Genomic DNA, 21,919 nt, shown 5'->3' on the forward strand with positions numbered 1-21,919 from the left:
TAGGAGGGGATGTTAGGGGCAAGTTGGGGTTTTTCTTGATTTTAATGGAAATTTTTTCCCGAGCCATCTCCTTGCCTGTGTCCCCAGCCCTAACCAACAGGCAACACGTAGTCATCATCAACCCCCTTCCAAACTTCCCATCAGGCCTGTCATAGCTCTCTTGCAGAGAGGCAACCTTTCACACAGCCTGAGCTTCATAATAGACACTCTGTCAATGACAAACGTGTTATTAATGGGTTTTTGAATGCCCTGGGGAAGACAGCACAATTTGGGAATATTTTGTTAAATATAAGCTTAGAAACTGTTTCAAAAGCTCCTCTCCAAATAGAACTTTAGTCTCCCAAGCACACACACATGCACACACATTCACAAACCCCTTGCAATATTTTAACTCCTTGGTTTACAGAACCCATTGCTGGGGACACTTTATTTAGTTTAACTGTATGTACCCAAGGGCTAATAAAAGCTATCCCTCCAGCAATCATTTGGAAAATGAAGATCGAGTCATTCAGTTTGGCTGCATGTGTTGATAAGTGCAAGCTCGGTAATGCCTTCTTGGTAGATGTGTCCCAAGACGTTACTGGGTACTGCAGGAAAATATGCCCCGTCTGAGGTCAGGGAGAGGAATGGAGAAGAGGAAAGGTGGATGTTTTCTGTGGTGATGGGAGAGGGAGGGAGAAGAGGAAAGGGAGTTATTTCTGTGGTGATCTCTCGGGTGAGAAAGGCCCCGGGGGGCTTGGTTGTGACTCTGATTGTATCACTGTAATCATCAAACAAAAAAGCCTGAAAATCTGAAGATCAAAATGTGACTCCCTGGCCCCAAATGGAGTGAGCTGGAAGGGCGATGTGGGCTCCTGCCTTGGAATATGATACATATGAAACTGCAGCCAGCAGGGAATTCACACATGTAGCAAGATGCTTAAGAACTCTGTCCTCCAGGCTCACCTTAGTCAGTCGTAGGCAGTATCACCTTGTGGGTGGAGTTCAGCCATTGTGTCATTCAGAAACCAATGTAGAAACCAACGTATTTAACAATTAAGTTCACAGAAACTAGATAGTTCTTTCATGGAGTAAGCTATGTCACCTGATCAGGCAACTCGATATTCAAGTGTGCCTTGGTTATTTGCATTTTTTATTCACTAGTGACCATTATTTTTATCTATTTCCTCCTCCTCAACAATTGTATAGTCAATGTTTTATGTCTACTGTCTCCCCTATTCGATTATAAAGAAGAGGGAAGTACCTTTTAGTCCTACTGTATATTCCCAAGAGCCTGCACATAGCAAGATTTCAACCTAGGCTCTTGTTTCTGCTGATACTGGAAAATAAAACACCCTGATTTTAGCACCTGAATTTACACTCAATGCCATACTTATGCTGATGATGGTATTTGTTAAGTACTTACTATGTGTCAAGCACTGTTGTAAACACTGGAGTAGATACAGGGTAATCAGGTTGGACACAGTCCATGTCCCAGGTAGGGCTCACAATCTTAACCCCAATTTACAGATGAGGTAACTGAGGCACAGAGAAGTTAAGTGATTTACCCAAGTGACACAGCAGACAAGTGCTGGAGCTGGGATTAAAACCCAGGTCCTTCTGACTCCCAGGCCCATGCTTTATCCATTAGACCATGCTGCCTCCCGAATGAAAACCATTAAGTCACTTACTTGGAGCACCAGGCTTAGCAGGTGGAGGACTAGGGAAAAAGGTTGCTAAAGGCTGGGAATTAATCCCAGGTTTTGGGATAGGGGAAAGCAAAGAGGTGGCAAGTCAAAGCAGAGATTGGGAACCCTGTGGATGCAGTTGGGCAGACCTTTTATCAGTCAATGGTGCTTTCATTCATTCATTCAATAGTATTTATTGAGCGCTTACTATGTGCAGAGCACTGTACTAAGCACTTGGGATGAACAAGTCGGCAACAGATAGAGACAGTCCCTGCCATTTGACGGGCTTACAGTCTAATCGGGGGAGATGGACAGACAAGAACAATGGCACTAAACAGCATCAAGGGGAAGAACATCTCGTAAAAACAATGGCAACTAAATAGAATCAAGGCGATGTACAATTCATTAACAAAATAAATAGGGTAACGAAAATATATACAGTTGAGCGGACGAGTACAGTGCTGTGGGGATGGGAAGGGAGAGGTGGAGGAACAGAGGGAAAAGGGGAAAATGAGGCTTTAGCTGCGGAGAGGTAAAGGGGGGATGGCAGAGGGAGTAGAGGGGGAAGAGGAGCTCAGTCTGGGAACGCCTCTTGGAGGAGGTGATTTTTAAGTAAGGTTTTGAAGAGGGAAAGAGAATCAGTTGGCGGAGGTGAGGAGGGAGGGCGTTCCAGGACCGCGGGAGGACGTGACCCAGGGGTCGACGGCGGGATAGGCGAGACCGAGGGACGGTGAGGAGGTGGGCGGCAGAGGAGCAGAGCGTGCGGGGTGGGCAGTAGAAAGAGAGAAGGGAGGAGAGGTAGGAAGGGGCAAGGTGATGGAGAGCCTTGAAGCCTAGAGTGAGGAGTTTTTGTTTGGAGCGGAGGTCGATGGGCAACCACTGGAGTTGTTTAAGAAGGGGAGTGACATGCCCAGATCGTTTCTGCAGGAAGATGAGCCGGGCAGCGGAGTGAAGAATAGACCGGAGCGGGGCGAGAGAGGAGGAAGGGAGGTCAGAGAGAAGGCTGACACAGTAGTCTAGCCGGGATATAACGAGAGCCCGTAATAGTAAGGTAGCCGTTTAGGTGGAGAGGAAAGGGCGGATCTTGGCGATATTGTAGAGGTGAAACCGGCAGGTCTTGGTAACGGATAGGATGTGTGGGGTGAACGAGAGGGACGAGTCAAGGATGACACCGGGATTGTGGGCCTGCGGGACGGGAAGGATGGTCGTGCCATCCACGGTGATAGAGAAGTCTGGGAGAGGACCGGGTTTGGGAGGGAAGATGAGGAGCTCAGTCTTGCTCATGTTGAGTTTTAGGTGGCGGGCCGACATCCAGGTGGAGACGTCCCGGAGGCAGGAGGAGATGCGAGCCCGAAGGGAGGGGGAGAGGACAGGGGCGGAGATGTAGATCTGCGTGTCATCTGCGTAGAGATGGTAGTCAAAGCTGTGAGAGCGAATGAGTTCACCGAGGGAGTGAGTGTAAATGGAGAACAGAAGAGGGCCAAGAACTGACCCTTGAGGAACTCCAACAGTTAAAGGATGGGAGGGGGAGGAGGCTCCAGCGAAGGAGACCGAGAATGACCGGCCAGAGAGGTAAGAGGAGAACCAGGAGAGGACAGAGTCCGTGAAGCCAAGGTGAGATAAGGTATGGAGGAGGAGGGGATGGACGACAGTGTCAAAGGCAGCAGAGAGGTCAAGGAGGATCAGAATGGAGTAGGAGCCATTGGATTTGGCAAGAAGGAGGTCATGGGTGACCTTAGAGAGAGCAGTCTCGGTAGAGTGGAGGGGACGGAAGCCAGATTGGAGGGGGTCTAGGAGAGAATGGGAGTTAAGGAATTCTAGGCATCGATTGTAGACGACTCGTTCTAGGATTTTGGAAAGGAAGGGTAGTAGGGAGATAGGACAATAACTGGAGGGGGAAGTGGGGTCAAGAGCGGGTTTTTTTAGGATGGGGGAGACGTGGGCATGTTTGAAGGTAGAGGGGAAGGAGCCCTTGGAGATTGAGTGGTTAAAAATAGAAGTTAAGGAAGGGAGGAGGGCAGGGGCGATGGTTTTAAGAAGGTGAGAGGGAATGGGGTCCGAGGCGCAGGTGGAGGGGGTGGCACTTGCGAGGAGGGAGGAGATCTCCTCTGAGGATACTGCAGGGAAGGATGGGAAAGTAGGGGAGGGGGTTGGTGGGGGGAGGGGAGAGGCGGAGGGGTGACTTTGGGGAGCTCAGACCTGATCGTGTTGATTTTCGTGAGGAAATAGGTGGCCAGATCATTGGGGGTGAGAGATGGGGGAGGGGGAGGAACAGGGGGCCTAAGGAGAGAGTTAAAGGTCCGGAACAATCGGCGGGGGTGACGGGCATGGGTGTCGATGAGGGAGGAGAAGAAGCTTTGCCTGGCGGAGGAGAGGGCAGAGTTAAGGCAGGAAAGGATAAATTTGAAGTGTGTGAGGTCGGCTTGGTGCTTGGACTTTCGCCAGCCGCGCTCAGCAGCTCGAGCATAGGAGCGTAGGAGGCGGACGGAGGAGGTGATCCAGGGCTGTGGGTTAGTGGAGCCAGAGCGGAGGAGGGAAAGGGGGGCGAGAGAGTCGAGATGAGTAGAGAGGGTGGAGTTGAGAGCGGAGACCTGATCATCGAGAGTGGGAAGTGAGGACAGGGCGGCAAGGTGAGGAGAGATGCTTTTGGAAAGACGGATGGGATCGAGAGAGCGGAGGTCTCTGTGGGGCAGTAGCGAAGATTTGCAGGGGGAGGGAGTGCGAGAGATGAGGCAGGTGAGAAGGTTATGGTCAGAGAGGGGGATTTCAGGGTCGGTGAGGGAGGAGATAGTGCAGCGGTGGGAGATGACGCGATCGAGGGTGTGACCGAGTCGGTGAGTAGGCGCGGTATGGTGGAGGAGGAGGTCGGCAGAGTCGAGGAGGGATAGCAGGCGGGCGGCAGAGGAGTCGTCGGGTACATCCGTATGGATGTTGAAGTCTCCAAGGATCAGAGTGGGCAGAGAGAAGGAGAGAAGGAAGGTGAGAAAGGGGCAAAGCAAGATGGCGGCATCTGCATGTGGACTCTCCTGTCAAGGATCATGGATGTCTCCATCATGAGACTTGAGTATCCAAACAGAGGAGTTTATTCTGATGACAGTAGAGCAGCATGGCCTAGTGGAAAGAGCACGGGCCTGGGACTCAGAGGACGTGGGTTCTATTCTTGGCTCCGCCACGTGTCTGCTGTGTGACCTTGGGCAAGACACTTAACTTCCTGTGCCTCAGTTACTTCTTCTGTAAAATGGGGATTAAGGCAATAATAATAATAATGTTGGTATTTGTTAAGTGCTTACTATGTGCAGAGAACTGTTCTAAGCGCTGGGGTAGACACAGGGGAAATAGGTTGTCCCATGTGGGGCTCACAGTCTTCATCCCCATTTTACAGATGAGGGAACTGAGGCACAGAGAAGTTAAGTGACTTTCCCACAGTCACACAGCTGACAAGTGGCAGAGCTGGGATTCAAACTCATGACCTCTGACTCCAAAGCCCAGGCTCTTTCCACTGAGCCACGCTGCCATTCCAGATTCAAGGCAATCAAGGCAATCAAGGCAATCAAGGCCAGATTCAAGGCAGATCAGATTCAAGGCAATCTGATTACCTTGCATCTACCCCAGCACTTAGAACAGTGCTTGGCACATAATAAATGCTTAACAAATACCATAATAATTATTATTATTTCTTGAGAATTTCTTCCAATCTCGGCCCTGCCACTTGTCTTCTGTGTGAACTTGAACTTATCTGTGCCTCACTGATCTCATCTGTAAAAGGAGGATTAATACTGTGAGCCCCATGTGGGAAATGAACTGTATCCAACCTGATTATCTTGTATCTACCCCAGCACTTAATACAGTGCCTGGCACATAGTAAGCAAAAAAAATACTACAGGAAACAGAGTACTAGGCTGCAGGCCCAGTCGAGCCAATTCAATAACAGCATCATTTATGTTCTCACAATGGACGGCAAACTGAATTTGTGACAGTGGCAGGATGATTAAAGCTAATATCATAAAAAAAACTAAGATCCTAGGAGTTGAAAGTGTGAGCAGGACTGTGAATCACAAAATCCAACATACAATCCTTCCACCAAGATAAGCATCACAGCCAATGGGGGCATTAGTTCCAGTTTTCATGTTTCCGGGGAAGAATTTCCCAGGAAAGACAGAAAAAAAACTCATAGGAAGGAAAATGAAGAATTCATAAAAAAATAATAAAAAAGCTTTCAGTCAAAGAAAGAGAGGATGGGATGACAGTGGTATCTTTAAAGTGTATTAAGAGTTATTATAAGGAAGAAATTAAAATGGTTCTTCAGCTCCCCAGAACAAGAGAAAATTGGCTTAAAAGGCAGTCAGAGAGTTTGATTAATGGAGGGAGAACTTTTTTTGACTTTAAGGTTGATGATAGCAAGAGAAGTTGTAGCATCTCTGACCTAAGAAAACTAAGAGAATCCAGAAATACCAAAGCTAATCTTGATATATCTATCTCACAAAAATTAAAGCAGTAACCTGAGGTGATGATTCTGAAATGATTTGTAGGGGGTTTTTTAAATTGAATTTCATATTCTAATTTTCCCTTAACATCAAATCTCCTTAACATAGGGGCTTCAAAGCCAAACTGCCATAGTTTTTTTTTTTAAACCTTTCTTCATCAACTCATTTCACTTCTTCCTTGAGGGACCTTTTTAAAATAAATATGGATTTTTCTAATAAAGTTCAAAAACATTTTCAGGGAGAAAATTGGTATTCATTATCTTCTACTTTAGTATGAAGTTGTTCTCGTCAGAATAGCTATTGTTATATTGCACATGCTAGTTTAAATTTTAAACAATTTAAGAATTTTATCCTTTATTAGAAGATATTCAAAACTGAGATGAACATACCCAAATGAAATATTAAAAAATAGGTTTCATATTGACTAGGCTCAGTATTAGAGAGCTTTTCATGTGTTCGAGCAGATTTTTCATTATCCAGGCTATGTAATCAAAGCTCAAGTATACATTTATAATATAATATGAAAAATATATTTTTCCTGCACTCTCTATCTTCTGTCATCCCATCCCAGAAGACATTTCCCAAATAATGTAATGAAGTTTCTCAGCATAAGCTGGAGCACAGCTTGGCCATTTACTTGTGCCTTCATGTCATCTTCATAATATTTGTAAGAAAAATGTACTTTTAGCCTAATGGCCTGGGGAGAAGCAGCACAGTGTAATGGATGAAGCATGGGCCTGGAAATCAGAAAGACCTGGATTCTAATCCCAGCTGCTGGATGTGATCCTAGGCATGTTACTTAACTTCTCTGTGCCTCAGTTACTTCATCTGTAAAATGGGAATTAAGACTGTGAACTCCATGAGGGACAGAGACCATGTCCAACCTGATCAGCTTGATCCCATCTACCCCAGTACTTAGTATGAGTGCCTGACACACAGTAAGAGCTTTAACAAATAACATAAAAAAGCACTTTAGCAACACCTAGGATATGAATTTCCACCATATTAGATTCACAATTTAGTAAAAGTGTTCAATAAATAGTGGGTGAAATTCCCCACGTGTTTCTAATACTATTTAAAAGAATGTGTCACACACAGGATGGAATTTAATAAATACTGTTTGGAGATGGATGATTGGTCACTGGACCAAAGGGCTGGTGATGCAAATCAGTGCATGTGTGCTGGGTAATCTTGGGAAAGTCACTTAACTTCTCTGGGCTTCAGTTACCTCATCTGAAAAAAAAAGGAATTAAGAGTGTGAACCCCATGAGGGATAGGGACTGTATCCAACCTGATTAACTTGTATCTACCCCAGCACTTGAAACAGTGCTTGGCACATAGTAAGTGCTTAAGGAATACCACAATTATTATTATCATTATCAAGAGTGAGACATTTTCAGCTGTTTCATTATATTACAGGTATCATTCCTATGAGCTAAACACCTCAAGTTGCCACCTGTCAAGGACCTCTCAGTCTTGAATTCCACAGCATTGTTGATTAAAACGGTGAGCCCCATACAGACAGGGACTGTGCCCAATCTGATTCACTTGTATCCACCCCAGCACTTAGTACAGTGACTGGCACATAGTAAACACTTGACAATACCACAATTCTCTTTATTATTATTTACACGCTAATGGCAGCCCACTCCTTTCATGTCACTTGATCATATATGGGAGACTCACTGATAGTAGTGATTCAGTACTGGCTTCTGAATGTAGCTAAAACTTTTCTTTTCTAAGTGTGGGTTTTAGTGAGGTTTATTTTAATAGCAGAAGGGTGAGTTCCTTGGCGTTGTAAAGTCTTCTTTTCCTTTCTTGGTTAAATAAAGCCTTGTAAATTCATTGATTTTTCTGCACAGCTTGACTACCTTTGGGTTAGACCATTTTACAAACAAGAGTCAATCAATGGTATTTACTGAGTGCCTACGATGTGCATAGACTGTAATAAGCGCTTGTCTTGTCTTATGCCAAGTCGTTTCTGACCCATGGCAGCTCCATGGTCACATCTCTCCCAGAATGTCCTGCTCTCCATCTGCAGTCATTCTGGTAGTGTATCCATAGCTTTGTCTTGGTAAAAATACAGAAGTGGTTTACCATTGCTGCCTTCTGCACAGTAAAGTCGAGTCTCCACCCTCGACTCACTGCAATGAGGCTACTGCCCACCACGGGTGAGCTTTGACTTGTAGCAGATTGCCTTCCACTTGCCAGCCACTGCCCAAGCTAGGAATGGAATGGGTAGGCCTCTGCTTGACTCTCCCTCCCATAGCCATGACTGGTAGAGTACTGGAAATTCTCCAGGTGCGATCCAGAGAGGGGGACCAAGCACTTTACAGAGTACAAAATAACAGTTAGTTGACAGGTCCCTGCCCACAAGCACGAATCATGATTTTCTCCCCAGTGCTGTTGGCAATACTTTCACTCCTTCCGTGAGTTTGTGTGAGCAAAGTTTTTGCATCTGCTTTCTCATATACTCCAAGCCCTTTCTATTTTTGTCATCTGGAAGGCTTGGACAACAGATAGGGCATTATTGTTGCAGCGATTAAACTGAAGGAACATGAACACACACGCGTATATATCAAAGAGGGAAATTTAGCTTGATATCAGCAGAAAACTCACAGCAAGCCTCTGCCTTCGCATTGATAATAATGACTGCCACTGCAGGAGGCTGTCACCAACAAAGTGATATACTGGTTGCTCAGACAAACCTTTTCTTCACGTAGTAACCCGTTAACAAATACCATAATTATTATTATTAAGCACTTAAAGTGCCAAGCACTGTTCTAAGCACTGAGGTGAATAGAAGCAAATTGGGTTAGGCATGATCCCTATCCCACATGGGGTCCACAGTCTCAATCCCCATTTTACAGATGAGGTAACTGAGGCACAAAGAAGTTAAGTAACTTGCCAAAGGTCACACAGCAAATACATGTGGAGGTAGGAATTAGAACCCAAATCCTTCTGACTCCCAGGCCCGTGCTGTATCCACTAGGCCATGCTGCTTCTCTTGAACTGCAGAGTAGCCTGTCAACTTCCTGCTTGCCTTGACCTATGACCTGTAAACTCTGTGAGTAAGAATTGCCACTTCTAAGCCCTCAGGTCTCCTTTACCTGGTCCTTATTATCGGGAAGAATGGATTTTGTAAGTCCAGGTTGACCGTACTCCTGTAATCCTCGAAAATGTTTTCTCCTCTAGAGCCTTTGCAGAAGTGGGGTCAGATTAAGACCTAGGCTACCAGGGCTGAAACCCAAGGCCTACAGCCCCCAGTTATTGTGGAGTTGGGGGAGATGTCACCAGCTTCCTTCTCGTCCCCTTAAGGAAATCCCTTCTCTCCTTCAGCCCCTGAAAGGTGCTCTCCATCACTGTAGCTGGGGTGGGATGTTTAATTGATCCAGCAGCTGTAAGGCTGTCAGGGAGCTGGGTGGACTTCTACAAATGATGCTCACCCTGTCCCCACCCCTTCTCTTACCCATCCCCTACTGCAGAGTCTGTTGCAGACAAAAAACATAAGGGAAATGCTGAGGAGGAAAGCATATCTGTAGATCCAGTGCTCTGCATACAGGTAGCACTTATAAATTATCATTGATTGTAGATCTGGCGTTTTTCTGCATCTCTTGAGCGGGAAAGAAGACAGTGGAAATTTTGGCATGTGAGTAGGGTGGGGAGTGCAGGCTCTGAAATGATTTTGTCCTTTAGCAGGCCTGGGGGCCTGCTCCAGCCAACAACTATGGGTGGCTGGGTCAAGGGACCACTATGATCTTGATCCTTTAATTGACCAGTGGCATTTATTGAGTGCTTACTGTGTGTAGGGCACTGTACTATGCACTTGAGCGAATATTAAAATAACAGAATTGATGAGAGGTTGAGTTGAGAAACAGTGTTGCCTAGTGGATAGTGCATGGGCCTGGTAATTAGAAGGATGTGGGTTCTAACCCTGGCTCTGCCACTTGTCAGTTGGGTGACTCTGGGCAGGATGCTTCACTCTCTGTGCCTCAGTTACCTCATCTCTAAAATGGGGATTAAGACTGTGAGCCCCAGTTTGGACAGGGACTGTGTCCAACCTGATTACCTTGTATCTACCCCAGCGCTTAGTACAGTACCTGGAATATAGTAAGTGCTAAGCAAATACCACAGTTATTATTATTATTAAGAGAAAAACCCCATCAGGCCACATGGGTGTAACTAAATGTGCTCAAGGCAGCAGTTACTTCCCAGGAGTCCTCAAAGTTTGAGGGACCTCAACCAATGACTCATTAAGATTCAGGACTGACCCTTGAGCTCTGGAATGATACCAACCTGTGAGTTTTCAGAGGCTAAATCCCTGTACTTCAACACCATGGAAGAAGAGGGCAAACTCACTGAGGAAGGGGAACGATAGCCTTCATAAGAAAAGTGAAGAAGCAGGTTCAGAAGAACCTGGGTTCTAATCCTGGTACTGCCACTTGTCTGCTCTGTAACCTTGGGCCTCACTGGACCTCAGTTACTTCATCTATAAAATGGAGATTAATGGAGGGAGCCCCACGTGGGACAAGGACTGTGTCCAAACGTATTAATTCGTATCTATCCCAGTGCTTAGAACAGTGCTCGGCTCATAGTAAGTGTTTTAGAAGTACTATCATTACTATTATCATTATTATTACCAATCCTTGGCCCTGCAGAGGCAGTGTGGTGTAGTGGGAGTGCCGCAGGCCCGGAAGTCAGAATTTATGGTTCTCATCCTGGCTCTGCCACCTGTCAACTGTGTGGACATGGCCAAGTCACTCAACCGCCCTGTGCCTCACTTTCCCCATGTGTAAAATGGGGGTAATAATTCCTGAACCCTATCGTGCAGGGATGTTGGGGGGAGCAAATCAGAGTAACTAATATAGGTGCAATCAAAGAACCAAATAGAAATCCCTCTAGCCGCTAAGCTCACTGAGGGCAGTGAACATGTCTTCTAACTCTGTTGTATTCTACCCTCCCAAGTGCCAAGTTCAGTTTTCCGCACACAGTAAGCACTCAGTAAATTCCAATGAACCATTGTCTTTACAGGGCTAAATGGGAAGGTTGGTAGTAGAGTGTTGAGCAGAGCCGAGATCAAAGCTGAGAACAACCAGGTGCAACGATCTGTCTTGGGAAATTCTGAACTTGTGAGCACACCAAGGGACAGGGGCCATGTCTAATTCCCACCTGTGTATTCTTTCCCAGCAAGAAGCACTAAAATAAATCCTTTAATTATTATACAGGAAACATTGATGAGGGCTAAACAAATAACAATGATGCATTAAAAGAAACAAGTCTTGTGATAAACACAGCCTCTCCATTTAACCCTGAAATCAGCCAACCCAACCATGATGAATTTGGGCAAAAAGTTACTAGTTATCAGTGTTCTTTATTAGCTTTGAAATTAATCTGCTAACAATGACTGTTAACCAAGAAATACTTACTGAGCAGACCGCTCTCTGAAACACTGTGGGATCCTTTACCTTGATTTTTATATCTTAAAATAACAGGGCAGTTGATCTGATGTAGACAGATTCATTGGCTTTCTGAGTAATACAACAGCTTTTAATGGAGATGATTGTATATTTTAATTTGGATGGACAGTCATTCATTCATTCAGTTGTATTTATTGAGCACTAACCATGTGCAGAGCACTGTGCTAAGTGCTTAGAATGTACAATTCAGCAACAGATAGAGACAATCCCTGCCCAATAATGAGTTCACAGTCTAAATGGGGGAGACAGACAGCAAAGCAAAACAGAACAAAACAAAACAAGAAGTCTGGCGTAGATATCACCAAGATCAGTAGAATCAGTAATAATAATAATAATAATGTTGGTATTTGTTAAGCGCTTACTATGTGCCGAGCACTGTTCTAAGCGCTGGGGTAGACACAGGGGAATCAGGTTGTCCCACGTGGGGCTCACAGTCTTAATCCCCATTTTACAGATGAGGTAACTGAGGCACAGAGAAGTTAAGTGACTTGCCCAAAGTCACACAGCTGACAAGTGGCTGAGCGGGGATTCGAACCCATGAACTCTGACTCCAAAGCCCGTGCTCTTTCCACCGAGCCATGCTGCTTCTCTGATATAGATATAGAATCATAGATATACAATCATTAACAAAATAGAGTAATAAATAATATATACAAATATGCACAGTGCTGTGGAGAGGGGAAGGGAGAAGAGCAGAGGGCAGGAGAAGGGGCAATGGGGAGGGGAGGAGGAGCAGAGGGAAAGGGGGGCTCAGTCTGGGAAGGCCTCCTGGAAGAGGGGAGTTCTAGGTAGGGCTTTGAAGAGGGGAAGAGAGTTAGTTTGGTGGATGTGGGGAGGGAGGACTTTCCAGGACAGTGGTAGGACATGGGCCAGAGGTCGACCGCGGGACAGGCGCAAACGGGGGAACATGAGGAGGTGAGCGGCAGAGGAGCAGAGTGTACAGGGTGGGCAGTGGAAAGAGAGAAGGGAGGTGAGGTAGGAGGGGGCCAGGTGATGGAGGAGAGCTTTGAAGCCAAGAGTGAGGAGTTTTTGTTTCATGCAAAGTCCTGTAAATCTATTATTTGGGGACTCACATTTTAGGGGAATGGGGATGTGGAAATGTGTCCTAGCCGTCTTGAATTACGGTAAAGAAAATGGGAATACTAAAACAGTGCAGATTTTTTAAAAAATCCTTTCCTTTTTTTTTTCCTTTTTTCTCCTTTTTATGGTGCTCTGATTAAGCTGTGCACTGTACTAAGCACTGGAGTACATATGAGCTAATCAAGTTGGACACAGTCCATGTCCCAGATGGGCCTCACAGTCTTAATCCCCATTTTACAGATGAGGTGACTGAGGCCCAAAGAAGTTAAGTGATTGCCTAAGATCACCCAGCAGACAAGTTGCAGAGCTTTCCCACACCAATCCATCATCTCTGGCTGCCCCGGGCTGAGTTCTGGTCCCGCTCCCAGTGGCCCATGGACCGCGGTTCATTTCATTCATTCATTCAATCGTATTTATTGAGTGCTTACTGTATGCAGAGCACTGTACTAAGCACTTGGGAGATTAAAATGTAACAGTAAACAGACACATTTGCTGCCCACAATGAACTTACAGTCTAGAGGGGGAGGCAGACATTAATATAAATAAATAAATAAATTACAGCAATTCTCCTGATCTTAAGACAAACATAGGTTAAAAGGACTTAGTCTGAATTTTAGACTTTGGAAAGGCTTGCAAGGAGGAATAGGATTCCTCAGTAATGGGAATCACTTAAGCTGGATCCTGATAAACGAACAGCCTCGAGACTGTAAGCTCACCGCTAGACTATAAGCACGCTATGGGCAGGGAACAAGACTACCAACTCTGTTATATTGCACTCTCCCAAATGCCTAGTATAGTGCTCTTCACACGGAAAGCCCTCAATAAATATGATTAATTGACTGTTAGTAGTAACTGGAGAAGGATGATTCTCAGCACGCCCCTCCTTCCTCGGCTGATCTTTTCCTATTCTACCCTATTTCTTTGCTCTCTTGCCTTTTTACCATGACTTTACGTATAGTTTTCTCCTCCTCCATCCATTGGAATGCTGAGTCAGGTCATTTCTTCCTAAAGAACAAATCCTGCCTATAAGGAAAATAAATATTTGGAAACTATGCAGAACAATTGCCTTTCCTGAAAAAGCTTTCCAAAATGTGTTGACTTCAGATAGTTTAATTGCATGTATCTCTTGGTCCTGAACACCTAAGTGAGATGCTTATGCAAATGACTATCTTTGCAATTAGTTCAGAACATTTTAGTTAAATTGTCTTTTTGCAAAGAGAACTGTACGATCACAGGCAAACTTTTGTAACCAAATTGATCCCACTGAGTTTGAAAACCAGGGTTCTAAAATGAATGGGATGTAGCTTCAATAAACTGTAGCCATGAACCAGGCACTGTAGCATGGCCTAGTGGATAGAGCATGGGCCTGGAAGTCAGAGGATGTGGGAAAGTTCTAATCCTGGCTCTACCACACCCGCATGCCTGCTGTGTGACCTTGGGCAAGTCATTCACTTTCTGTGCCTTATTGACCTCATCTGTAAAATGGGGGATTAATGATAATGATGAAGATAATAATACTTGTGGTATTTGTTAAGTGCTTACTAAGGCACTGTACTAAGCTGTGGAGTAGTTACAAGCAAATCAGGTCCCCGTCCTTGTCCCTCTCCCGTATGGGACTTACAGTTTCAATCCCCGTTTTACAGATGAGGTAACTGAGGCTGAGAGAAATGAAGTGACTTGCCCAAGACCACACAGCAGAAATGTGGCAGAGCAGGAATTAGAACCTCTGATTTCCTGACTCCCAGACCTAGCTCTGTCCACTACACCATGCTGCTTCTCTATCCCACGCTGCTTCTCTGTGAGCCCCATGTGGGACAGGGACTGTGTCCAACCTAATTACCTTGTATCTACCCCAGCACTTAGAACAGTGTTTGGCACATCTAAGTGCTTAACAAATGTCATGATTATTGTCCCTCTAGACTGTAAGCTCACTGTGGGAAGGAATATATCTCTTATCGTTGTATTCTCCCATGTGCTTAGTACAGTGCTCTGCACACAGTAAGAGCTCAGTAAATATGATTGACTGGAAAAGGAATGAATGGGACAGTTGCAACTTCTGTTCATCTTTCAAAGAACAGGTGATATTTTGGATTCATGACTTTCTTAGAGGATAAAGTTTGATTTCTTTCAACTTGGCTACTTGTAGAAGCTTCAACAAACAGCATTTTGTGTAGAGAATTTAGGAGATCATGCTCCGTTATTGAGGTGACCTAAGAAGCATGTTTTTATTGCATTTATTAACTCTTATTTTGAGTCAAACACTGTTCTAAATGCTGGGGTAGATTAGATCAGACACAGTTCCTGTCCTGCAAGGGCCTCACAGTCTTAGAGGAGAGAGAAAGGTATTGAATCCCCATTTTACAGTCGAGGAAACTGAGGCACAGAGAAGTTAAGTGATTTGACAAAGGTCACACAGCAGACATGGGGTAGAGCTGGGATTCGAACCCAGAGCCTCTGATTCCCAGGCCCATGCTCTTTCTATTAGCGCATGCTGTTTTAAGAATATGGCAAGGTACCCTCCATAAAATGAAGGGCTAAGGGATAGAAGGTTGGGTAATATGATCCTTGGGTAATATTTTGCAATATTAATAATATCCTTGGGCACCATGACAAAAGCAGCATGGCCTAATGGAAAAAGCTGGGAGATGGAGGTTCTGTGTTCTAATACCAGCTCTGCTACTTGTTTGCTGTGTGACCTCGGACCAGTCACTTCCTTTCTCCATGCCTCAGTACCTTGGATTAGCAGAAAGACCACAGGCTTAGGAGTCAAAGGACATGAGTTCTAATTCTGTCTCTCACTTGTCTGCTGTTTGACCTTGGGCAAGCCACTTTACTTCTCTGTGCCTCAGCTACCTCCTCTGGAAAATGGAGATTAAAACTGTGAGCCCTACGTGGGACAACCTGATTACCTTGTGTCTACCCCATTGCTTCGAACAGTGCTTGGCACATAGTAAGTGCTTCACAACTACCATAATTGTTGTTATTATTATTATTAAAATGGGGACTCAGTATGTGTTTTCCCTCCTACTTAAATTGTGAGCTGTGATTATCTTCTAACTACCCCAGCTTCTAATTCAGTGCTTGGCATAAAGTAAGCTCTTAACACATACCACAGTTATTATTATTGTTATCCTTTTCCACCTTCTGAATGAAATGTAGATACAAAGAAATCAGAAAGTGAAAAATCAGTTCTAGTACATGAATCATTATACAAATGGGGAGAGGAGATGTCTGCCAATTCTGTTGTATTGTACTCTCCCAAGCACTTAGTACTGTGCTCTGCACAAAGTAAGTGCTCAATAAATACCACTGATTGATTGAAATTTAGCCATCTAATTGAGCAGAACGGTTGAGGCTAGAAAAGGGCCTTATCAAAATGTCCTTGGAAAAACATTTTTTCTAGAGCCTTATTGAAGGCAAATCTCCTCCAAGAGACCTTCCCTGACTAAGCCCTCCTTTCCTCTTCTCCCACTCCCTCCTACACTACCTTGACTTGCTCCCTTTATTCATCCCCCACCCAGCCCCACAGCACTTAGATACATATCGGTAATTTTATTAATTTATATTAATGTCTCTCCCCCTTCTAGACTGTAAGCTTGTTATGGGCGGATAATGTGTCTGTTATATTGTACTCTCCCAAGCGCTTAGCACTTGGTAAGTGCTCAGTAAATACGACTGACAACTGACTGACTGATTAGTGCCTATATTCTCTTGTTGATTTGATTCTACAGCCCCCCGGAGAAGAGTGACATTCAGGGGATTTGAAAAGCACCCTTCAGGAAAAACAGCTTCACATCATGCTGTGACATTCCCCTCTAAAGAAAAAAAAATCTAGCATGTCCCAGGGTGATTCTTTGGTACCCATAAGGCACCCATCAGTTGGTAATGAAAACAAGTTTCTAGCAGCAGCAGACTTCAGCTTTTTTAATCATCAATCAGTCAATCATGTTTATTGAATGCTTGCCGTGTGCAGAGCCCTGTACCAAGTTCTTGGGAGAATACAGTATAACAGAGTTGGTAGACATGTTCCCTGATCTGAAGGAGCCTACATCTAAAGGAGAAGTCTGTTGCTACTAAGGACTTATTTTCATTCATTCATCTACCAATTCTGTTACATTGTTCTCTCCCAAACACTTAATATACTACTCAGTGAGCACTCAAAAAATAGGATTGATTGATTCCCTTTGCTCAGATTTTTCATTTTCCCCTTCCAGTAGTGCAGAGCAGTGGTGAGGCCATCAGATCAATAAATTAGGGGTATTTATTGAGTACTTACCCTGTGCAGTGCACTGTACTAAGTACTTGACCCCAACTTTCCACACCCAGAGCATCAACCCTGCCTTATGCCTCTGGACTCCCTACACAACTTTTGCAGGTCTAAGTTGTCTCAACTCAGCTTGATCTGACCCGTATTGCTAAGACATGTCAAGGACAACATATACAGAAACAGAACAGTTTCCATAGCACTCATTCATTCATTCAATAGTATTCATTCATTCATTCAATAGTATTTATTGAGTGCTTACTATGTGCAGAGCACTGTACTAAGCGCTTGGATTGTACAGTTCGGCAACAGATAGAGACAATCCCTGCCCAATGATAGGCTCACAGTCTAATCAGGGGAGACAGACAGCAAAAAAAAACTCAGAACAAAACAAAAACAAGACAACATTATCACGATAAATGGAATCAAGGGGATGTACATCTCCTTAACAAAATAAATAGGGAAATAAATAATATGTACAAATGAGGACAGTGCTGAGGGGAGGGGAAGGAAGGGAGGGGGAGGAGCAGAGGGTGGGATGGGGAGGGGAAGGGGAGCAGAGGGGAAGGGGACCAGCAGAGGGGAGGTGAAGAGGAAGGGGGAGCAGAGGGAGAAGGGGGGAGCTCAGTCTGGGAAGGCTTCTTGGAGGAGGTGAGCTCTTGCAAGGCAGAGAAACAGGGTGGCCTAATGGATAGAGCATAGGCCTGGTAGTCAGAAGGATTCTAATCTCTGCTCTGCCAGTTATCTGCTGTGTGTTCTTGGACAAGTCACTTAACTTCTCGGTGCCTCAGTTACCTCAGCTGTAAAATGGGCATTAAGGCTATCAGCTCTATGCAGAAAAGGGACTGTGTCCAACTTGATTAAGTTGTATCTACCCCAGGGTTTAATACTCTGCCTGACATATAATAAGCCTTAACAGATACCATTTTTTTAAAAAAGTCATTTTAAGTTCAGATAGCCTGACATGAAATTGGATGACATGCCTGTGTTATCTTGGCCCTTAGAGGAGAGAAGGAGAGGTGGGAAGGAAAGCATTGTGAATTAACATTATAGTAAAATCAATAGGCATTTAATTATACTCTTATTGACACATTCTTCAGTTTTTGGTTAATCGTACATTACACTACTTGCCTGCTCTGATGAGACATTGTCTATACATTCAATCAATCATTTGTATTTATTGAGCGCTTACTGTGTGCAGAGCACTGTACTAAGTACTTGGGAGAGTACAGTATACTAGAGTTGGGTGACACATTCCCTGACCACAATGAGCAGCGTGGCTCAGTGGAAAGAGCATGGGCTTGGAAATCAGAGGTCATGGATTCTAATCCCCGCTCTGCCACTTGTCAGCTGTGTGACTATGGGCAAGTCACTTAACTTTTTGGTGCCTCAGTTACCTCATCTGTAAAATGGGGATTAAGACTGTGAGCCCCACGTGGGACAACCTGATCACCTTGTATCCCTGCCCAGCACTTATAACAGTGCTTTGCACACAGTAAGCCCTGAACAAATGCCATCATTATTATTATTAATGAGCTTACAGTCTAGAGGGGGAGACAGACATCAATATAAATGAATTACAAATATATACATAAATTCTGTGGGGCTCAGGTAGAAGGGAATAAAGGAAGCAAATCAGGACAAGGCAGAAGAGAGTAGGAGAAATGGAAATGAGGCTTTAGGGAAGGCCTCTCGGAGGAGATGCGCTTTGGATAAGGCTTTGGATGTGGTGAGAGTAATTGTCTGATATGAAGAGGGAGAGCTCTCCAGACCAGAGGCAGGATGTGGTCGAGAGGTCGGTTGCAAGATAGATGAGGTGAAGGTACTGTTAATAGGTTGGCATTAGAGGAGAGAAGTGAGCGAGCTGGGTTGTAGTAGAAGAGCAGTGAGATGAGTTAAGGTGATTGAATGCCTTGAAGCTGATTGTAAGGAGTTTCTATTTGATGTGGAGGTGGATGGGCAACCACCGAAGATTCTTGAGGAATGGAGAAACATGGACTGAGTGTTTTTGTAGGCAGTTATCCAGGTAGCAGAGTGAAATATGGACTAGAGTGGGGAGAGACAGGATATAGAGAGGTCAGCTAAGAGGCTGAGAGTAATCAAGCAGGATAGGATAAATGCTTGGCTTATCATGGTAGCAGTTTGGTTGGAGAGGTAAGGGCATATTTTAGCAACGTTGTGAAGGTTGAACTGGCAGGATTTACTGATAGATGAAATAGGAGGGTTGAATGTGAGAGAAGAGTCAAGGATAATGCCAGGATTACAGGCTCGTAAGACAGAAAGGATGGTGGTGCTGTCTACAGTGCTGGGAAGTCGGGGGGGGGAGGGGGGGACAGAGTTTGGGTGGGAAGATAAGAAGCTCTGTTTTGGACATGTTAAGTCAACCATCCCCTTCTCCTCCACACCTTATCTCACCTTGGCTTGACTCCGTCCTCTCCTGGTTCTCCTCTTATCTTTCTGGCTGTTCATTCTCGGTCTCCTTCGCGGGCTCCTCCTCCCCCTCCTATCCACTAACTGTAGGGGTTCCTCAAGGGTCAGTTCTTGGCCCTCTTCTGTTCTTCATCTATACTCCCTTGGTGAACTCATTCGCTCCCACGGCTTCAACTATCATCTCTATACAGATGACACCCAAATCTACATCTCTTCCCCCGTTCCCTCCCCCTCCCTCCAGGCTCGTATCACCTCCTGCCTCCAGGACATCTCCACCTGGATGTCTGCCCGCCACCTAAAACTTAACATGTCCAAAACTGAGCTCCTTATCTTCCCTCCCAAGCCTTGTCCTCTTCCTGACTTTCCTGTCACTGTGGATGGTACAACCATCCTTCCCGTCTCTCAAACCCGCAACCATGGTGTCCTTGACTCAGCTCTCTCATTCACCCCACACATCCAATCTGTCACCAAAACCTGCCGGTCTCACCTTTACAATATTGCTGAGATCCACCCTTTCCTCTCCATCCAAATGGCTATCCTGCTGGTACAAGTACTCATAACATCCCGGCTGGATTATTGTGTCAGCCTTCTCTCTAATCTCCTTTCCTCCTGTCTCTCCCTGCTCCAGTCTATTTTTCATTCCGCTGCCCGGAACATCTTCCTACAGAATTGCTCTGGGCATGTCACTCCCCTCCTCAAAAACCTCCAGTGGTTGCTTATCAACTCCGCAAGAAACAAAAACTCCTCACTCTTGGCTTCAAGGCTCTCCATCACCTTGCCCCCTCCTACCTCACCTCCCTTCTCTCTTTCTACTGCCCACCCTGCACACTCCACTCCTCTGCCACTCACCTCCTCACTGTTCCCCATTCATGTCTATCCCGCCATCGACCCCTGGCCCATGTCCTACTGCTGTCTGGGAATACCCTCCCTCCTCACGTCCGCCAGACTCTCTTCCCCTATTCAAAGCCCTACTGAGAGCTCACCTTCTCCAGGAGGCCTTCCCAGACTAAGCTCCCTCCTTTTCCCTCTGCTCCCCCTCCCCACCCCATCCTCTGCTCCTCCCCCTCCCCCCCTTCTCTCCCCTCAGCACTGTGCTCATTTGTATATATCATTTATTACCCTGTTTATTTTGTTAATGAGGTGTACATCCCCTTGATTCTATTTATCATGATAATGTTGTCTTGTTTTCGTTTTGTTCTGTTTTGCCCTGCTGTCTGTCTCCCCCAGTTAGACTGTGAACCCATCATTGGGCAGGGATTGTCTCTGTTGCCGAACTGTACATTCCAAGAGCTTAGTACAGTGCTCTGCACATCGTAAACGCTCAATAAATACTAGTGAATGAATGAATGAACAATGATAAATATTTTAGTTATGTCCCAAATAAAAGCAGTTAACCCTTCAAATAACTTTATAAAAATATTTCTTTCAAACTAGTTATCTTGCTTAAGCAAGCGATATCTAACTAAAAGATGTGTCTGCTATTATTGTGCACTCGTGTTGTAGTCTGATTAGAATTGCATAACAACATGCAGGATGACACTGTTAGCTTGGAAGTCCTCAGAATATTATCATCACTATGGGAACTCCCAGTAGCCCTCTTTGAGGCTTCAGGTGTCCTGAAATAACACTGGTTTATTCACCTCAGTAGTTCTCAGCTCCATCTCAAGGAAGTTGGAGAAAAAAGGTTTAGAACCAATTTTACTGTAAATATGTAAGCTATACATTTCAACAGGACTTAGATTCAGTTTTACATTTAGGTTGGAAATGAATTGTTTCCTTACAGGTTTTCCATATTCATTCACAGTGATGGGGTCATTTGTTGCAAGTGGCAGGTGAGCCTCTGTCCCAAAACTTCTGTTACATTATAGGATACGAGAAGAGGCTCAACAGATTTGCAGGGCTTATTTGTCCCCTACTGTCCTCTCAGTAACAGCATAGTGGCCATGTCCTGGTGGCATTGAGAATCAAATGACTAAATATCTTCAAATTTCATTTAAATGTACTTAATTGCCTGCAGCCCTTTTCCCTTTGGTCCTTGTTATCCTGTGTTTGTTTATGGTCATGTACGTAGTTAAAAAGGCAGTGTTGCAATTTCTCTTCTTTTCCTCATCCTTCCTGTTCCTTGAGTACCTTTCCCAGAACCATTTTCCTCACCCAAAGGATCTATGGCAAAGATGCTTGACCCCAAATCTAGTGTTTTATTTTATTTTTGTTTTTGTTTTGTTTTGTTTTTATTCCAATATAATCCCTGCATCTCATCACGGTTCATGTCCAGGTAAGAGTCCAACTTTCCAACTTTGTCCCTTTTTTGAATGGTATTTATTAGGTGCTATTTGCCAATCACTTTACAGAACACTGGGGTAGATGTGTTTAATCAGGTTAGACACAGTCCCGCTCCAACAATCTTAATGCCCTATTTATAGATGAAGCAACTAAGGCCCAGAGAAGTGAAGTGAATTGCCCAGTGTTACATAGCAGACAAGTGCTGGAGCCGGAATTAGAACTCAGGTCCTTCTG

At 44.8% G+C, this 21,919-nt stretch overlaps 1 protein-coding gene and 1 non-coding gene across 2 annotated transcripts in view; one reads left to right on the forward strand and one right to left on the reverse strand.

Moving 5' to 3' along the window:
• Nucleotides 1–21,919, forward strand: part of PRKN (parkin RBR E3 ubiquitin protein ligase) — a 1,416,888-nt gene that overhangs the window by 1,244,693 nt on the left and 150,276 nt on the right. The gene's annotated exons all lie outside the window — the stretch shown is intronic.
• Nucleotides 8,333–8,470, reverse strand: LOC114809571. The gene has a single exon (XR_003757347.1). It is a non-coding gene; the product is annotated as a small nucleolar RNA SNORA7 (small nucleolar RNA).

This window comes from Ornithorhynchus anatinus, chromosome 2 (genome assembly GCF_004115215.2).
Source record: "Ornithorhynchus anatinus isolate Pmale09 chromosome 2, mOrnAna1.pri.v4, whole genome shotgun sequence".
NCBI classification, from domain to species: Eukaryota; Metazoa; Chordata; class Mammalia; order Monotremata; family Ornithorhynchidae; genus Ornithorhynchus; species Ornithorhynchus anatinus.